The sequence below is a fragment of the Diabrotica virgifera genome, chromosome 7 (assembly GCF_917563875.1).
Source record: "Diabrotica virgifera virgifera chromosome 7, PGI_DIABVI_V3a".
Lineage (NCBI taxonomy): Eukaryota > Metazoa > Arthropoda > Insecta > Coleoptera > Chrysomelidae > Diabrotica > Diabrotica virgifera.
In genome coordinates, this window is record NC_065449.1 from 184,308,873 (window position 1) to 184,314,564 (window position 5,692).

The 5,692-nt window shown below is 33.8% G+C and overlaps 1 long non-coding RNA gene across 1 annotated transcript; it reads right to left on the minus strand.

The window, feature by feature from the left end:
• Positions 1-627: 627 nt before the first annotated feature.
• Positions 628-1,701, minus strand: LOC126887761 (uncharacterized). Its single transcript, XR_007699195.1, has 2 exons — positions 1,250-1,701; positions 628-980 (listed from the first exon to the last, which is right to left on the minus strand). It is a non-coding gene; the product is annotated as an uncharacterized LOC126887761 (long non-coding RNA).
• Between the last annotated feature and the right edge of the window lie 3,991 nt (positions 1,702-5,692).

The window sequence follows — 5,692 nt, forward strand, 5'->3', positions numbered from 1 at the left end:
GGTTTTGTGTGGGTAGTCAGTATTAAACTTCTTCTCATTTACCGCGTAAAGTTTGAGATCGTCAAATTCTAAATGGAACTGACAAATATGGGCCGAAAGAGACTTACAAAAGAGGAGAAGGTTCGCGCTTTAACATTACTGGAGAAATTAAACTCTGTAATTACCGTAGCACGTGATATTGGTGCTTCAAAAGGGGCTATTTATCAACTGAAACGCTGCAGCCGAAGGTTTCAGTTGATAATAGCCCCTCTTGAAGCACCAATATCACGTGCTACGGTAATTACAGAGTCTAATTTCTCCAGTAATGTTAAAGCACGAACCTTCTCCTATTTTGTGAGTCTCTTTCGACCCATATTTGTCAGTTCAATTTAGAATTTGACGGTCTCAAACTTTACGCGGTAAATGAGAAGAAGTTTAATACTGACTACCCACACAAAACCAACTGTAAATGTAACGAAAAAGCGATGGACTACCCCAGCTAATTGAAACAATATTCGAAAATATTACCTCAACTAACCAAGATAGCCATCGTTACACCCTTAGCTTAGCTCAGTCACTCAGGTGTGTGTTCGTCTTGTCCTAACCTTAGAATGAACTCTGAAAATTGGAATGGAAGCAAACAAAACATAGTTTTTAACTAATCATGTTTATTGTTCATAAAGATATAATAAATAAAATGATTTAGTAAATTGCATTAAAAAATGTATTTAAATTCTTGCCAAAAACTAACAATTCTGGATTATACTTATGGCTTTTGGTAGCTGATGGTATCTTCTTGATGTCGAATGGTACTGCTGCTGGTTCTGCAACTGGCTCTGGAGACGTGGATGTTCTAGGCCACCAGGCCTACGGATGTTGGTCGTTGCAGTCTTGGTGATGCGGTTGCAGCCCTGATGACATGGTCCTCGTTGTTCTATCGCCGGCGATTTGAGGATGCTTGCAGCTCCCGGAGGGAGGAAAGTGATTTTATTCCCAAAAAACTATAAAATAGAGACACATATCAATCATCAAGAAGAAAAACCAACGTGTGCCATCTGCCGTTCTAATCGTCAGAAAGAGTAGCAGATGACAAGAATAAATCAAATGAAATTTAGATGAGAATAGTTAAAATTCTGATTACCAAACGTGCATATTAATAGATGAAAAGAAATATAGAAATCAAGCACATGGTTGAACATTTGAAGGTTAGATACAAAAAATTAGAAAAACTGTTAGACAGAGAAATATAATTACAATATAATATTCTTACCCCAAGAGGAAGATGATTTGTTGAAATAAAATGATCTAATTTTGGAATTACATGCCTTTTTAAGGATTCATTTTTCCCTTCCAGTGTATGTCAGGGAGTAGGGGGTCAAGTCAATGAAGTGACACTGTCATTGAAAACAACATTTAAAATGACAACCAAGTACTATGAAGTAGCAGCATGTTCCGTATTGAGACAGATACTTACGGAGTAAGAATGTATACGAGGTACGTTCAGTATGTTCAGATGATGATTAAATAAAAAGAGATATAGTAAATAGAAGATAATAAAAGAGGGTAATAAAAGAGAGCGCCAACCGATTTTTAAAGGGGAAAATGGGTAAACCAATTAGAAGAAGATAATTATTAATGAAATATTAAAGAAAATAAGGTAAAATAATTATTTAAAAACAAAATATCAAAGATGTGACGTTGGTAACGTTACACACTCCTCTCACCCATTGCACTCCAGAGCAAACGCGCAGAATACCCTAAATAAGCCAACAAGTCCGTAAACTACAGATAATTTCCGTCGCAAGTACGCTATCCCCCCTCTCTTACCTTCCCTCCAAGCGCAGACAGAACGCAAGCAAATTGTCTTCAAATTTGGTGATTTATTTGGCAATGTAAAGATTTTTTTTGCCGGCACTGTACTTCACGAACTATTTTATAAATACTCCTAAAAACATTTTTTTTTGGTTATTCTAAACAAAGAATATCTCCTGTCATTTTTCTCAAAAGTTCATAATTTTCGAGCTATAAGCGATTTAAAATCTGAAAAATTCGAAAACATGCATTTTGCAGGCTTGAAAACTCGTATAGAGGGTATTTCATTAAGAATTGTCCATATGTCCATATAGTAATTTGAGAAAAAAGTTTAAGTTATTAATCTAATATGTAGCACATAAAATGATATTTAAAATACCTTATTAATACCCAATTAATACCTAAATTAACCCGTGTTGAGCTGCCCCCCCCCCACTTGCAAAAAATTAAAAAACAAATAGCGCTGATTTATGAGCTATTTATGAGCTTTCATTTTCCGCAAATTAAAAATTTTGAGCTCGTTGCACTGGGCAGGAATTTAATATTTTAGTGGGGAGGGCCGAGTTAGCCCCCTCCACTACTTAAAAATAGGGAGATTAAATCGATCTTTGCGGCAAAATTACGAGCTATTTATGGGCTTTCGAAGTGATATAGTTTCGATTTTTGAGCTCATCCTCTTCACCCCCAAAAAACGCTTTAATTGATTCAACTTAATAGAAAAGTGCTAAGAAAAATTAAAATATATCTTATCGCGGATATAATTCGTATAACGTGTACACTCTTTCGATTATTGAGCTACAGCCCCTTCGCAAGAAAACCACCCCATCTTCCCGGCTTAAGAGAGATTGTACTTAAAATGAATTATATTATTATCAATTATTTCGCGACTTCTATTCCGCGACGGAGGTCGGCAATCATCATAGCTATTCGGATTTTGGAGACGGCGACTCTGAAAAGTTCGTTTGATGTACATCCGTACCATTCTCTCAGGTTGCGCAGCCACAATATTTCGCGACTGCATATCATTAAATAATTTATTAGCTCGAAGAAATACGCGCATTTAGATAATAAAATTGCATTTTCCTTTGTATATTGCAGTCACTGAAGGTAAAAAAAAACTATTACCTTCGATTTCCGTGAACCTCCATCGATTTTCACGAAAATTGGTGAGTCGTTAAAGGACACCTCAAGAAAGAAAACCCCGAGGTGTGGATACCACCCCTTCCTGGGGGGTGAAAATTAATGTATTAAAAATAACTTCACAAATCGATAGAGGGACAAATTCAAAGCAAAATTTGTTATACGAAGTTATTAAAATAAATCAATACTTTTTGAGTTATTAAAGATCAAAGATTTTAATTTTCGTTAAAAAATGCATGTTAAAGAGGGCGGGCATGTTTTCGACGCTAAAGTACCTGAGGGTCTTAAAAGTACCCGTGTTTTGGACGCTGCCAGAAAGTAAAGTTAGGACCGAAGGGTTGGGTCTTCCTCCTTTGGGTCTTTTAAATTTAGCGTTCAAATCATGCACATCCAACGGGTTGTATAAATTCCACTGATGTAGAGTAAGAGGTACAATAGGATTTCATCTTATGCAAGCTTGGTATCGTAATATCGGCAGTTGTGGCTTAATTCGGGAATATAAATTGGCAGACAGTGAAATATCTAAATGGCTGAAATATATTTTTGGGCTGCCATTTTTACCTCCCTCAGAAGTCGAAAAATCTTTCATATATGATTTTATGGCTATTCAACCAAAGGATGCAAAAACTGAAAAGTTTTCCGACTACTTATTGGACAACTACATTGGCGACCACGCAACATTTCCGCCGGAGATGTGGGCTACGATGAGTGAGAGTTTAGAATTAACAACTAATGCTTGTGAATCGTTCCACTCGCGTTTTAATGAAAATTCCACACCTGTAATTTTGAACCAATCAAAATACGTTATTTTGACAGATCACCATGGCAACGGAGGTATTTTATCGGAAATTTTTTGCTCGTGGGGTACCCAACAGCGAGTTATAGTGGAAATTTTTTGACGTTTACAATAACAGAACATTTTTGACAGACTGGTTTTTATTTGTTTACATAATTTAGTTTTGATTCATTTTCTATCACTTGTAGTTACTCAAAACTTATGTAAAATTGAAGAATATACTATTTTCTATCTTGAAATGGTATTCCCATGCAACTACAATGAGTAGAAATTACGAATTTGAAAGCCTAAATAATTGCTGACAAAGCTATGGCGCGCTATTAATCTGTTCATGCAGCTTTGGATTTTCAAATGCAAATTTGGTGTGGAATTTTCTTACCGAATACCACGCGAAGTCAAATTAATATCCGGAAATTTTTTTTGATCATGAATATTTTTAGAAAATTTCCGGAAATAATTTGACCTCTAGTGGTATTACTAGTGATAATTTTTACCATGCTCATCCAAATATTTTCCATTTTATTGATGTTTTAAAAAGTTTTCAAACTGAAACTTACATTACAATTAATAGTGTCCATGAAAGTAATAGACTTAAAGATGCAAAGATTAGAAAAAAAATTATGTTCGTTAGAGATAGGATACATGAGTATCAAACTAACTGTATCGATCGATACCATTTCGTAAAATGTATGTCGCATTTATTTCAAAGTGACAAATAAACCTTATCAAGCTTAATCTCTAGAATTTTATTACCTGACTTTCCATTTACATTTCAATTAGACCCAACGTCCAAATCATGTATGCAGAAACAGGTAATTTTATTTTTCAGCGTCGAATTTTAAATTTAGCTTCCAAATCATGCACGCCCGTTAAAGAGGTTTTCCATAAATAACTCAACAATTATAAGTCTTTACAAAAAAGTTTTCATTACCAAAATTGAAGCTTTGAAAAACCTTGTAATATTAATTCAAAGTGAGTTACCTATAGGTAATTGAATGTATATTTTCTTTTCGACGAGACCTCAAATCTAAGTATTCAATCTTAAATAACGGAAAAATGACGTTTTTTATAAAATATATTTTAATATATCTACGGTTGTCAAAGTACTCAGGAATATCTAACAATTGATCTACGGACGAAGTTAATAGCATCAGAAAAGCAAGTTACAATGAAAATAAATGACCTTTTCGAATTTTCTAGGAAAGAGTAAAAAATAAAATATAAGTCATTTTCACAAAAATTAAAAATTTTTAGTAATCCCTATGAGACTTTCTTTACTTTGGCATAAGTATCTAATGACCTCAAACATTCTGGCCGTTGTAGATTGCATATTTTTGAAGAAATATATGATTTAAAAAAACAGAATTTTTCAAATTTTTGTAAATTATTTTCTTTTGATAATAACTCCAAAAATACTCGATACACGTAAAAAATGGTAAACAAAGAAATTAGAATTTTTTGTTAGCAAATATTTAACTTGATTTTTATTTTTGTAAGACACAATATAACCTAGATAGAAACGTTTAAAGCCTAGATTTTATTACCAGAACAATGTAACCGGGGCCCTGTAACCTTTTATCTTAAAAAAATAAGTGAATTTAAAGATTAATACAATTTTGTGGATGAACCTGATATCATAAAAATTAACAGAGTTATTCTAAAAACAGCTTTGAAGCATTTTCGATGTTATCAACTTCTTCTGGAGCTTATTTGAGAGGAATTTCTAAGTACTTTGACAAGAATTTATTAGTATAGTACAGTGGAACCCCGATAAGTCGGCCCCCGATAACCCAGAAGTCCGGCTAACCCGGACCGATTTTTATCAGACAAACATTTCAACAATAAAAATGTTTGTAATATAATATTTGAGAGATAATGGGTATTTGTGTAATTTAAACTACATATACTTATCCGATAGTAAAAATACTCATGGCACATGACGTTCATTGTCGTGTTATCGGAAAT